We start from the raw sequence: 14,908 nt of genomic DNA, 5'->3' as shown, positions 1-14,908 counted from the left end.
TTAGGAAGTTTTTCCTAATGTCTTTAAAACACAATAGGAACAAAAATTAAAGAAAAGAAATGCAACAATTTAATGGGTGTAAAGTCACTGTGTGTATTGACTATTTCAAATAATACCATTGAATAACAATTTGCATGACATACACAGTTAAAAGGTTCAGCCACACAAGGCATGGTATGACCTTCCTAGAAGTTTTAGATTTTCATTTACAGTATTTACCGACATATGTTACACCCTTTATGGTTCCATTTCCCTTCAGTGCAAGCATTACAGGTAGACTTTACATTCAATTATAAAGTAGATACTCTGAAAGTCATTGATGCAATTTGTGCCACTTGAGGTATTATCTCTTATTAGTTTTTCCACTGAATTAGTGCTAGTTAATCTGTGCATGTGACTAAAAAAATTAAATAAATAAAGTCAAATTTAGCAGCAATAACTGGAAGATGACTCAGAAGAATCTTTGTTGGTCTATCAGTTCTAGACAGCATTACAGTTTTGTCAGGCACAATGATGTGATTTTCAACTCTGTAATAGACCTTTCTAAACAACAAGGCACACAGCTGGATTGTTTAACCCTTACGCCAATGAACAGTCCAATTGTAGCGAATGGGATTACACAAGTGAGTAAGCATTCACTAGCAGGAGTAAGGGTCACATAGTCTGACACTAGTGGAGGTCATTAGAGAATAAGAAAGCCAAACTGTTAACACAAAAGTCTGTAAGACAGGAAATAGCTAACATGATCTTGCAGTCCCTTAATCACACCAGTAGTATCAATTAAGGCAATAGTGCTCCTTATCTGAGAAAGGACAGCATAAGCAAGGATGGTCTAGTTACCTAGGGCCAGATTATGAAGCCTGTACTCATACTGGTCAGAAGTTATACACACACACACACACACACGTCATCAGTGGGGCTACCTGCATGCTTAACTGCTCACCAATGTGAAGCAGGCACTCAATCACTCTGTGCTTCAGTTCCCCCATCCATAAAATGGGGATGCTCCCTATTTCACAGGGGTGTGGGTGAGGCTTAATTCAGTGATGTTTGTTAAAGTACTTTGAGGCTAAAAGACACAAGGTGCTATTCAATTGCAAAATATTGTTATTATTCAAAATACAACGTCATTAGCAGGTAGCAAATATTGTGGGGCCCAGTCATGCAATCCTTTGCCACGTAAATAGACCTTACTCACAAAAGTAAGTAAACTCATGGGGGAAAGGACTACTCATCTGAGTAAGGGTTGCAGGATCAGATGCATAGATCACACATCATTGTCCAGATGGTTATTATTTATGCAGTCTCATAGCTGTGCATAGTACTTCATAAATAATAATTAAAAAAAAATAGATAAACCCTGCACGAAAGAGTTTACAACACAGGGCACCTATCCTGCAATCAGGTCCATGCTCGCTGACTCTAAATGGGTTTGGACATAACACAATGAGTGATAACAGTAAACAATGGGAGAGAGGAGGGTGAAGGTTACAGCAATCAGACTGTCTGGTTGCTTCGATTTGCTATGTACATATCTTGATAGTCCTGCATTTTTTAAAACATATGAGTTATTGTTGAATAGTTTTGTTTGTGTGCCTGTGAAGTAGGCTCTTTTTTCCTTAATTTCTAAATCTCTTTATTTCTGAATTTGTGTGGCTATCAACCTGACGGAGTCCAACTTTTAGATCTGGAAACAAAAATAAATGCAAACAATGGATTTTCAATAGTGTATGGACAAGCTGCGGTAAAACACATAAAGGAGACCAGATTATGTGATTAGCCAATATAGATCAGTAATGGATTTGTCTTTTATGAATATGCACAATGCTCCCAAATCAGTAAAAAGATAACAGATTAGGCAGATACATCTTGCTCAGTATCCTACAAGCCATCAAATAGATTTTATTTTTTTTATTTTATTTTATTAAATAGGCTTAAATAGACCACAAGTGGATCTGAAAATAGAGCCAAGGGCGCATCACGGAGAATCACCTGCCTCTTGTCCATATGCTTATAACCTTGGGAGCAGACAGCAAAGGCATTCCAGCAATCCACAACTATTCTGATAGGTCATCCAGTGGGAAACATGCTCAAAGACCCTGTGGACATGTTTGAAGTGGAATGGAACCATGTTGGAATACTCTAGGTATGGAACAGCAGCTCAGTCTCTTGGAGGTAACATCTAGGGCTTGATTCTTCTGTCAGTTACTCTGGGGTAAATCAGTAGTAGCTCAACAGAGGTCAATGGAGTTATACTAATGCAAAAGCGAGGTGTGTAAAAGAAGATTCAAGCCCAGGATTTCAGAACTCCTTGCATCTGAAGCCTGTAAAGACTACTTCCAAATTAAGATACCCAGACAAAATATTCAAATATCACCATACCACGCCCCCCACCCCAAAAAAGCAGAACTGTTCAGGAGACTTAAAGCTCATTTGTCACAGCTAGAAAGAATTATGCCATTTTAACAGACAGGAGAATGTAGAACAGGCTGGTAGGATGCTTGAGGGGGCTTCTTTTCTGTCATTCATTTTTCATCAACAATCCTGAACAGACCCCAAAACTCAGACTAATTAAAGACAAATAATTAAACACATTCATACTGGGAAGATTGGCAAACTCCCACTGTATTGCGAGACCACCTTGGCACTTAAATGGTTAGGGACTATATCCCACAACATCATGCTCATCTCATTGTGCTAGAGAGCTCTTGAGAATGTTATTAGCTGGGTGTTCGCCTTGCCGTTTTTCCACATGAGGCAGATGGGTAATTACGAAGCTAATAGTCTGATTGAGAGAAATCAGATGCAGTGGTTTGCCCAATTAGATGATACATTAGCTTCCTTCTTTGTAAGCAGCTAATGTGTGAAGCAAAGTGGTATTTTTGAGGGTCAGAATCCTTAAACAAGTGCCGAGTTGCAGATTATTGTGTCTCTTTTTTTTTCTAATGGAGGAAAAGTGCTAAGTCTTCATTACTAAAAGCATAGAAAATGCAAATCAGGCTCTGAAACAAAAGAGTGAAGGGACAGGCGAGAATATTTGGTGTCCAATGTGTCAACCTACAACATCAATTACATTGAAATGCAATGCATGGGAGCCTAATCAAGGATAGTATAATTGTAATAATTGCATGCTTTTGTTGGAGAGCTGCTGCCATTGTTATTGTCAACCATTTGTTTCTCTCTATTGTTTAAGGGGGGGATATTTTAAAATATATATATATAAAAATGACTGAAGAACAGTATAGGTAAAAGGCTGTGCTGTTACATATGTAATGTGTGGGAAGTTTCTTTCTAAGTACTCATTCTCTTTGGATGGTGAAGAACCACGTACCCTAAATCTACTAAGACAGGTAACCCAGTAGCTGAGATATAGATGTTAAGTTACAATCTGTGCCAAACAATAAGAATTACTTTTTTTTTCTCTGATGCATCTCTTTTGTTCAGAGAGGTACATTACCCTGGGTGATTGGCAAGTCATAAAGCAGCCAGTAGAAAATCTTAATAACAATTCCCTAAGACATTTTCAACTCTGCCTTCATACTCTGGAAGGAAGGCAGAGAGAAGTCAAAATGAACAGTGTTTCAGCCTGGACCTACAGCTGGCTATGCTGTTTAAAAGAAAAAAGTCTGCAATCTTGACTACTATCTTCAAGATAAATGAATGAAGAGAACAGCGAATGGGAAAAAAATGACAACACAAGTTTATGTAGGTGCTTATTGAGGAGAAGAGGAAGTAAGAGCCCACTCTGCATAAACCAGTCATAGTTTCTCAAGTCTGAAGTTGGGCTGGAAATGCTTCTTATGGCAAAGCTCTCAGCATTCACATCAGATAAGAGGTTTATTTTCTGTCTTCAATAGGGCTTGCCAATAGGTTGAAACAGAGGCACAATGGAAATGGACTAAAACATTTAACATAGCTGTTAAATCTCATTCTCCACAGAACAATGCTGTACCATCTTTACTGAGAATACACTTCCCTGCCATAGGAAGCTTTTTGTGTATCTCTAACAATCCTGTACATACTCCAAAACTCACACTAATTAAAAGCAAATAATCAAATACATTCAATTTGAAAAGTTGGCAAACTCGCTTGTATTATTGTGTTAGCACCTTGGCACCAAAATGATCACATCGTGCTAATCTCATCGTGCAGGAGAGCTCTTGAGCATGTTATTCAATAGGTCTGTTCGCTACCCCCTGCCACCACCACCTCCCAATTGTCTCTCCCTCCTGCTCCTCTTCCTCCAATAGTCTTCCTTTGACCAGATAGAGAAGAAATTAAAATGTGAATAAAGATAAACAGACCCAGGATAATGTTCTCATTATATTTCATTTGGAGCTGACTGGAACTTACACTTCCATTTTAAATTAATTTCTTCTTACCCTTGCTTGGTTTCAGTTCATCTGTACAATTACAGTTGGTAAACTTGAGCTGCTTTGAAATAAATGAAGTTGACTGCAACAAACCTTTGTATCTCATTAACCCTCTCTTCACATATAAAATCCTTATCCAGAGGGTGCAGATACCACAGTGATGTGTACAGTATAAATGCAACAGATCAAGGAGATAGAGGAGGGCAGCAGTATCTGAGTGACTAGCTGAAGAAAGGAAATCAAGGAGAAACCTTTGGCTCTACCATTTTTCCTCTTAAGTTTTTCAGTTTCTAATTGCTGTGGCGTGGAAGCAAAACTCCTGCCCATGACAAACCTAAGACCTATCTAGTGTTTGTCAAGCTTTGTACAGAAGAAACCTATTCAGGCAGGTTTGATTTCTACACAAAGAGACGTCTCTGTGCGGCAGTACTTGTAAAAATACGTATGTCCTTGATTTTCACTTTTTAAAATGAATAAATCATTCTTGGGAACACAAATTACTTATTCAAGGCGCATGCTATACTGTAAGCTTAGGATGAATGCCACAATAGTTAGAACATTGGTACCATAGCAAAAGAAAAAAAAAGTAGTACAAGAGAGCTTAGAAATATGGTTTTGGTGAAGGAATATGTGTGACAGAGGACTAGGTAACAAGACTATGGAGCTTTTCCCATCTAGGTCATAGTGTGCATCCAGCGCAGGTCAGTGACTGAAATTAGATGCCAGTTTGCGTGAAATCAAATGGTCTCAATCCACTTTCTAGTGGAAATATGGAAGCCCCAACAGAGAGGCCAAGGACTAAATAGGGATCAAAACTGACTTACTGTCCCATCACTAGTGGTCTGTCCAGGTCAGAGTTGAGGTACACTGATGGGGCAGCATATGAAAGCTTGCAGTGCTCTTGCGACGCCTGTACCATTGTGGAGATAGAGAGAGGACTTCAGATTAATACTTGTCAAGGAAAATTAATGTGAAGAATATTTAAAATAATGCTACTCCAAGTGTAGAAGTCATATCTTGATTAGTAGTGGGATGTTGTTCTTATTCATTTTTAATACGAAAATGATGTAGTTAAATTTCCTCGCAGAATCCCTGGCAGCAGCTGAATGCTAGATTCACTGTTTTTTCTCTGACACCATAAACTCATCATCAAGAGTGAGGGAACCCATTGAATTAAAGAGGATAATTTTCTCAAAAATCATGTTGCCTCCCTCTTACTGAAAAGGAACAGTACTTTAATGGTACGCATCAAAATAAATATTTCCTTAATTTCATAACATGTTAAATAACAGCACATTAAATTAAGAAAATTAGAGTTGGACTCAAACTTCAAAATTCTGGTCAGTACGCAGATCTTGAACACCCCAGCATTCCACAAAATAAAAGAGAAAAGGGAGACATTGAGGGACACTCTTGACAGCAATGAACATGTTGATTGTTGTCATTGAGTCTTTAGGACAATGTAAGTGTCAATACGAGATGTAATACCAACACAGTTTTACTGATGAGAAAGCCACAGGATACAGACTAGCTTGTGATCTCCAGGATAGTTCCTGATTACACACATCACTCTGTAACTGTGTAAGTCACTGCCACCTACTTGGTCTAGTACATAAGGATAGCCTCTTTTTTTATCCCACTATTGGGAACCCTGTCTCCATCAGACAATGTACAGACCTCACATGGGTGCCTTCAGAACAATCCATTATTCTCCAGCTCTGCCACGAGATTGTATGAATCAAGACCTTTAAAGCACAAAGGAATCTAGGGCACAGAGGATCCACATATAGCCAGTTCAGATAGAGCAAAACTCTGCTTATAGTGAACTAGAACGCAGTGCCCAAATTGTTTCAAAATATTGCAGTGTGGAAACAGTGCTTCTGGTCATTATAACCCTCCGGCTATAGTATTAAAATGAATTCACTATTAACCTCCTTCAAAGCTCATTGAAATCCACAGGAGTCTTTCCATTGACTTCAGTAGGCTTTGGATCAGATTATAAAGCATGATTATATTTCAGGGTAATTATGGTCACGTTTATGTTATTTAGTTAGACTGTTGTACAGAAGTATCATATTGTTTTATTCTTAAAGACTAGGTCAGAGTATGCTAAGGCATCAAGGATTGGAAAAAAGGGATTCTCAGCAAACAGATCAGTTATTTAACTAAGCAAAATTTAACTCTAGTAGTTGCTGTATCTGTGTCTACCATAAAGAGAAGCTAATCAACCAACACAACAAGACGCAGCAGCAAGGCCCAATCTCAGAACCATCTAGCGCCTTTCATCCTCACATGAAGAATTCTCATTGATATCACTGGGAGTAGAGCTTGCAAACTAAAGGTGGCATTCAGACTCTTTGACTTCAGTATTGGTCATATTTGTCCTGTTATATGGATGGATTACCATAGAGTGACTGAAATAAACATGATAACTAAAGTCATACAAGGAAAATCAACATCACACTCCAGCAGATGTCTTGGCTGTAATGGGTGATTTATAGGAATACGTTGTAGACCTGAGAATGGGAAGATTTCATCTATTAAGAGCAACAAAACATGCTCCTAGGAGGAAAATTGGAGCAGGACTCAGAAACGCCTCAGAGACAATGCTAAGAGAATGCTCTGGAAAAGTAGTTGCTGATGAAGTTGTTGTTTATTTGCCATTTGAAATACATTGTGAGACTTTCCATCCCAACAGCAGTTTGAAGGGAGGGGGTTATGACTGGTTTTAAAAAGCCCCATAACATGGGGGGAGAGGAGGATATGGATTTCTCCTAGGTCAGGGGTGGGCAAACTTTTTGGCCCGAGGGCCACATCTGGGTGGGAAATTGCATGCAAGGCCATGAATGTAGGGCTGGGGCAGGGGGTTGGGGTGCGGGAGGAGTGTGAGGTGTACAAGGGGGTTCAGGGCAGGGGGTGCGGGGTATGGGAAGAGTACGGTGTGCAGGAAGGGGCTCAGGGCAAGGGGTTGGGGTGCAGGAGGGGTGTGGGGTGTACAAGGGGGCTGAGGGCAGGGGGTTGGGGTGCAGGAGAGTGCGGCAGGGGGCTCAGGGCAGGGGGTTGGGGTGCGGCAGGGGGCTCAAGGCAGGGAGTTATGGGGGCTCAGGGCAGGAGGTTCAGGGCAGGAGGTTGGGGTGCGGGATGCAGGAGGGGTTCGGGTTCTGGCCCGGCACCACTTACCTGGAGTGGCTACAGGGTGTCAGCGGCACGCAGTGTGGCTAAGACAGGCTCCCTGTCTGCCCTAGCCCCACTCCACATCGCTCCTGGAAGCGGCTGGCACCACATCCCTGTGGCCCCTTGGGGAACGGGGGCAGAGGGCTCCGCGCACTGCCCTCGCCTGTGGGTATCTCCCCCGAAACTCCCATTGGCTGCAGTTCCCCATTCCCGGCCAATGGGAGCTGCAGGGGGTGGCGCCTGCAGGCGAGGGCAGTGCATGGAGCCTCTCCCCCGCTCCAGGGGCTGCAGGGACGTGGCGCCGGCCGCTTCCAGAGTGGCGTAGGGCCAATGGCGTCACAGGAGTGGCAATCCCACAGGCCAGATCCAATGCCCTGATGGGCCGGATCCAGCCCATGGGCCGTAGTTTGCCCACCCCTGTCCTAGGTATTAAAACAAGCTGCTGCAAGTATTTCAGCCTCATTTATGGTGTAATTCATTACCTTAGGGATCTGCACGTGAAATCTGCACTTCAGGAAGAAAGTCCTCATTTAGCAAAGAAAGTGCTGCGATATGTATGTGTGAAAGCTTTTCCAACACTGTTTTCAGCTTGCCATATGGCCAACTTCACCCAGATTAGTAGCAATTGATGAGCAAAGCTTCAACAGTTTGAAAGAGAGAGAGAATTGCAGAAGTCCCATTCAACAATTGTGACCCAAGAAAAACCTGTTTGCCTTTTTGCAATGTTGTAAAGATTCCTGTTTTTGTCTGGCATTGTTAAAGGGTTTTTTCCCATTGTAGTTGGGCACAAGGAAATTCTCTTTCTTTAGGAAAAAGGGAATAAAGAATTCTCAGTCCACAGAATAACTATAGCAATTGCCTGCCTGACTTCAGAGTTCTTGCCATCTCATTGTTCAATGGCTTCCAACCACGGGTATGTGCCCATCCTGCTAATATCCTGTTTCTGTTATACAGACTTAAGGGGTGGAGAGCAGCAGGCACCAAAGAAGCCCTGCAACAGAATCCGCACTCCCATGCATGCCACTAAGAAAAGTTTCACAGTGCTTCTTATTACTGAAATGTGGTGATGGGGAATAGGCATTATGGTGACATTACAGAGCTACAAGTCCTCGCAAATGGTGCAGATCCACCAGGCCACAAATCTGCATAATGGAAAAGACTGGGTTCCCTCCCCTCATTTGCATGGATTCACTAGGCCTTTTTACATGTTTGGGATGAAGGGAGGTGTTACCTTCCCAACCCATGTGTACTTCCTGTAGGCAAAGCCCTTTTACTTTGCTTTGCTCCTGGACCTGGCTCAATCCTGCTCCAATGGAAGAGAGTGGCATAATGCCCATTGATTTCCGTGGTGTAGGAACTATCCTTTTAGTAAAACATCTCTGGGCTGGCCCTGTTAAAGATGCCACTTTCATATTGCAGCAAACCTGAAAAGAGTGAATACTTAAGCAAAATAACACACTTGATCCAGAATTTTCTATCCTTCCCTTTTCCATATTTACTAATTATTTAAGCTATTAATATTTGAGTATGAGCTTTCTTCCTCCCAATCTCAATTTTCTCTCAGGTTGATCTTACAGTGAAAGTCATAACCCTGTGTATTTCAGCATAGTCTGTTGGCAAATAAATGATTGTAACATCACAAATTAACTCCTACAAGCTCACTAGCACATCAGGAGGAAAAGAAGGCTTGTGTCAGTTACTAGATAGCTTTATAATTGATGTAAAGGTGAAAGCCTCCATAATCTATTATCTAACAAGCCAATCCTTGAGGCAAGGTGTTCTTTGAACAGGAAAGTCTTAGCTCAAATGTGAACACAATATGTTTGAAACTAAGCAAAGATGGAAAGCTGGTATATAAAAATCAATCAGAAGTAAAGGGGGTGCCATAAAAATTGATTTTCAACACTAACAGAAGTTACATTTCCTATAATATTTGCAGAATGTTCTGTTTTAAATATGGAAAATATCAAAAGTACTGCAGTAAAGGCAAAGACTGGGGTGTGGTGAGCACTGAAGACTGGTAAATATCCACTTCTTAATGGCATCCACTTCCATTTTGTTCACCAAATTATTGGGATGACCTTAAATGAGAATTTTGGATGGAGCTGAATGGAATGTTCATGAAAATGACCATGATTTTCTTCTGTGTAGTGGTTATTGTTGTTTTATTTTTTTCTTTTCCAGGATACTCTGGCAGTCAGAGATCCTGTGGATTTATACCCACTGTAGCAGATAGCAAAATCAATGGCCCAGATCCTGGCTCCGTTAAAGCTGCTTTTAGTCAAAATTGACTTAACTGGTTACCTGGAGAGTCCCCTTGCAACCCCCGAGGCTGCTGTAAATAGCTCGTTAGGACTGGACTGGCATTCAGCCACATAAGGATCAAGGAGTTTCAAAGACAGCCTACAACCATCTTTGTTTCCCTACTACCATCCTGTGCTGTACTTGGTACAAAAGGGCCTGTCCTGAGGTTCTGGCCATATCACTATACTGGGCATTTATAGGGGTCCCATCACAACATATCTGAACCTTAATTTTACCCACTTCTCGTCATTCCTATTATATCTAATTAGTCCTTGCATCATCTTACTTATTACTCTCTCTCCATAACCCTCCACATTTATGCCCTTCAAATACTCATGTGGTCTTTTCCCACCCCCAGCAGTAGTTTATCCAAGCTTTGCATACACAGCTCTTGAAATCTTCCCTCCTAAATTAATCCCTCTAGCCCCCTCATCATTTTGTGGAATTATTGTTCCTTGACATCCTTTGGTAAGTAATCAAGTAATGACAGCTCTCTCTAGTTAATCAGGGAACCTCCAGTTTCAACAATATTTATAAGGCTCCCTAATAGAAATATCATATTTAGAAGCAGCAAGAATCCAACTGGTTAATAAAAATATACACAGAAGGCAAAGAGGAAAAGGACCAACATGAGCTCTCTTTTTGATAGCCCTAAGAATATGAGCAATGGCCCTAGCTGTGTTTGATGGTAAATGTCATATCTCATGTCAGATCCTGCCTGGATAGATTACCCCTGAAGATCATGTTGCCTCAGAACCCGAACATTAGCAGCTGCATGCATTACATTAACCCTTCACCTGCTACACAATGACTTTGTACTTGCCATGGGCCAAACCTTTTAAAGGAGGGTTGACTGGCTTCAGAGTGTGGGGGAAAAAGAGCTGCAGGACAGATAATGTACAGTAAAGAACCTCTGCACGCGCGTGTGTGTGTCCTTCAGTAGGATGTTTGTGGTGATATCCCAGAGCAATTGTGCAATTTTAACTGATTTAAAGGGCAATATTACTGTTCAATTGTCCAAATGAATAGCACACTTCTCAAGTGTTGGCTAATTATTTTGCAATTATATCTAAAACATACTGGTTCTGTTTTGCTATGACACTAAAACTATGGATAGACTGATGTAAGTTATCTGAATTCCTCTTGCCTGATGGATTTTTTTTATGTTAGCTTGGCTAGCACTATTGCATAAGCAAGCCATTTTGCCCCATAATGGTTATGTAATTCTATATACAGAGCAGTGTCACACTATTTCAGCAAAGATTCATTTGCAAAACATCCTTACTGTGGGAGGGATTTAATTACAATGCAAAGGGTGAGTTTGCATACCACATTGTACTGTCTTACAGCAAAGTAACCTGGAAAACAAAGGGCCTGATTTACCTCAGTGTAAATCAACAGTGTAGCCTAATGAAATCACTGATGTAAAATGGATTTGAGAGGAGAATTAGGCTCATCATTTCTTGAGTGGAAACATTAATTCCAACACTAACATGAGAACATTTTCACTTTACTTCAGGCTAACTTACAGATTAAATTAGGCCTTTCCTGTGGTGTCTGAGCTGTTTACAAATTTATTAAAATTAACATATGGTGACCAGAGTCCCAATTTTATAGGGACAGTCCTGATATTCAGGGCTTTTTCTTATATAGGTGGCTATTACCCCCTACCCCCATCCCGATTTTTCACATTTGCTATTTGGTCACCCTAAATGAACACAAGATGATCTTTCATTCTCCTTCCATTCTTTAAGAACTATTTTTAAATTAGCTAATTGATGGGTTTGGCATATATGATAAACGTCAAGACCAAATTAAATCTATCACAAGTAGGAAACATTATGTGTCCAAAATCACCTCTCTTTTAGGGTTTCACGTCAGAATTGGAAAGAATTGTAATTCTCTTTGGCTTCAGATTCTCAAATAACAAATAATTTACTAAAATTACATTAAACACTTCATTATGGTAAACTGTAACTTTTCACAACTTTGGAAAAGATAAAGTGGCAAAGCTAATGTTTTATTTTTTCCTTTAGCCATTACTCTGTATTTTTTCCAAATTTGATGAAATTTTGAAAAGTTACAGAATGGAATATGGGTTGGAATTTCTAGACATAATTAATTCTACAGCCTTCAACAGCAAAATGAGGAAAGAGGGAAAGTTGGGGGTGGGGAAAATCCCAAATTTCAAAGTTTGAGGAGGGTAGGGGAAATCAGATTTGAAAGCTGAAAGGAAAATTTAAATTCAAAATTAAATTAAAATGACCATTTTCTTTCCCATTGTAATTTTTTAAATAATCAAAAATATTTTCCTATGAAACATTTTTTTTTTATTAAATCCCATTTTTTGTCCAGAAAAATTTTCAGTTGAAAATGTTGAGTACCTCTCATGAGAATCAGGTCTCCTGACTTGGTTGTAGTCATCATGTAAAGAGGAGGGAGGGGCCTAAATGAAATAACCTTGACAACTGGCATCAGACATCATAAAGGGAAGTTTCAAAGGAAAAATTGAAAGAAGGGAAATCAAACTGTGGTTTCATTTAAATAAGATCCGGTTTATAAGGAAGAAATAAAAAATAAAGAGATATATTTGAACTCATTCTCATCTATCCCTGACTTTCAAGCCATGCTCAAATAGTATTGTGCTGGGTGACTGAACCTGAAAGAGACAATATGGACTAGATCTGAGATAACACAAGAAGAAATTACAAGTCTGAAAAAGAGAGCTTGAAAGATACAGACTTGAAAACCTGGACTACAGAATGCAAGGTCAAATGGCTTCCATCTTATACCTACCCATAGTTATAAAAGCTAGAAGTTGGTAGCCATTCGGCCTTACATTAGAATCCAGGTTCTCAGCCCAGAGCTTACAAGTTCTAGCAGGATCTCAATTTAAAGACCTTGGTCCCAGTGCTTAGTTCCTCCATTCAGCACAGGAAATGGAAAATAAAGATGCCACTTTGGTACCTTCCAGTTTCCAGAAGCAGCTGGAACAACCAACCCAAGGAACTAATTTATGTTCTGCTGTAATTGCCCTGGGTCTAGAAACAAGGTCTACAAAGCAAGATGATTAAAAGTTATAACTAACAGAAGGCCAACTAAAATCGGAAAGAATGCCACAGTTCCAGACCACTAGTAGAGGAGTGACAGAAGTTGCAAGAAACTAAAAACATGCATTGGAACTAATTACAGCTCTAAACTGATGTCAGTTTCCACCAATATTTTTCACAAAATTTAACTCAGGAATTAGAAACATTAGATTTATTCCATTTAACAGCAGAAAATTGTTTCAATCTGAAAGATGTGTTGATGGATCTGCACATACTCACAACCCTAGGCGCTCAGATAAGAAATACTCACTTCCAACAAATCTTACCATAGCAAAGCTCACAAATAAAAAAGAGCATTGGATCCAATTCAACCAGCTCAATGAAGCTATTGCTTGGATCAACATCTTTCTCTGTTTATCATTTAAAAACCAGTGGAGAGGCTTTTTACAGATTCTTTTCACTTTCTCTAGAGCAAAACAGGAAATGACTAATAAATTGATAAATGCAAGAAAAGCAGCATTTCATGTATTTAATCTTCCTTTGAGTGGCATACCCCAGTAGGAGTGGCAGACCCACTTCTCTCCATCTGAATAGCCTTCTCAGAAAGAGGGGGTTGAAGCCTATTCAATTAGTCTCTACTATTGGTGCTCATGAATTGGGCCTGAATATGCTTCAGTTCTGGGGGTGTTCAAAATCCAAACTCAGATATGGCTCTAAATTGTGTGATTGGCCCAAGGTGTGACTGGTTTGAGCTGAACCAAAACCACAGATGGGATGTTTTAAATTGGGATGCAGGTTTTGCATGTTTAGCACATGTCCACAGTTCACCAAGATCATTGGTTGAAGCTACTGAAGGGCTGCGCATACAGTCTTGCTGGAAGATCTTCCTTTTTAACTCAGGATACAATCATTATTGCCAACATCGTGTTCCATTCACAGTTAAGACCTTCCAGTGTTCTACATCCACCCCTACAGTAGCTTAACTCAATTATCTTTGTGAAAGTTTCTCTGTAGAGATGGGTTCAAAAGCTGCAAAATCTGGATCCCCAGCCTGTTTCCTTAGTGTGCTAATGAGGCATTATAACTAAAGAAACAAAAAAACAGTTTCTATACCTCTGCCCCAATAGTGGATGGCATGACTCCAGTTTGTCTCACCAGCTTCATAATTTCTGCTCTGATCATCAATGAAGAAGATATTACTGAGTAAATAAAAGACAATCTTTAAAAATATGTATAAATATTTACTGAATTGCATTGGTTAAAGGGCCATCAAAAGCCATGCAGACTGGGCCAAATTAGAAGTTGTCTCATTACACATTTACTTAATGAAGTGGCCTGGATTGACTTCTGTGATAGGTACAGAATCTGGATTTTTTTTAAGGATTTCTAAAATACTGCACAATAGACTGAAATGCCAATGAATGAGCCGCTGTGGTCTGCTGGGTTCACACAGTGGTGACCTGAATTATTTTCAGCATTAACCTGTGATATCATAGTGGAATTATTGGGGTGAAAGCGAGTTCATACTTCTAGTTGTCTTTGTTTCCAATGGTCATTGATATCAAAAGCCATCCTGCATCTGCTGCAAAAATAAATAGGGTTGTTGTGGCAATAGGAATTTTTTTAAAAGTACCTAAATACATATTTCCTCTAACAGACTGAAACAAACCCTGAAGAGCCCTTTCCATTCTGTTAGGTAAATAACAAATATTTTCCATCAATGCGTTCCTCTTTCTTCTAAATCAGATAAAAGCTAAGAAATTAAATGAGAAAGTAAATATGTTTGTAGCATTTATGGACCAGATTCTGAACTCATTAACACAGTTGTGAATCTGGAGGAATTACGCTGATTTCAGTAGAATTACACCAGAGTAAATGAGATTGGGATCTGGCCCCGCCAGTCTATCTTTAGCCAGCAAAGTGCAGGAAAGCTGGCATTAAGGCGGACGCATTAGCTTATACTCTTGTAAGAAGAATATACAGAATAAAGTCAGCTTTATCTTTCAT

General features: G+C 39.9%; 1 long non-coding RNA gene across 1 annotated transcript in view; it reads right to left on the bottom strand.

Moving 5' to 3' along the window:
- LOC123365870 overlaps positions 1-12,271 on the bottom strand; it is a 45,689-nt gene extending 33,418 nt beyond the window's left edge. Inside the window, exons 1-2 of the long non-coding RNA XR_006577802.1 lie at positions 12,236-12,271; positions 5,198-5,283 (exon numbers count right to left, since the gene is read on the bottom strand). This is a non-coding gene — a long non-coding RNA (uncharacterized LOC123365870). The remainder of the gene's footprint in view (positions 1-5,197; positions 5,284-12,235) is intronic.
- Between the last annotated feature and the right edge of the window lie 2,637 nt (positions 12,272-14,908).

This window comes from Mauremys mutica, chromosome 3 (assembly GCF_020497125.1).
Source record: "Mauremys mutica isolate MM-2020 ecotype Southern chromosome 3, ASM2049712v1, whole genome shotgun sequence".
Classification (NCBI taxonomy): domain Eukaryota; kingdom Metazoa; phylum Chordata; order Testudines; family Geoemydidae; genus Mauremys; species Mauremys mutica.
Note: the sequence above shows the minus strand (reverse complement) of the source record. Positions and strands in the feature narration are given on the sequence as shown.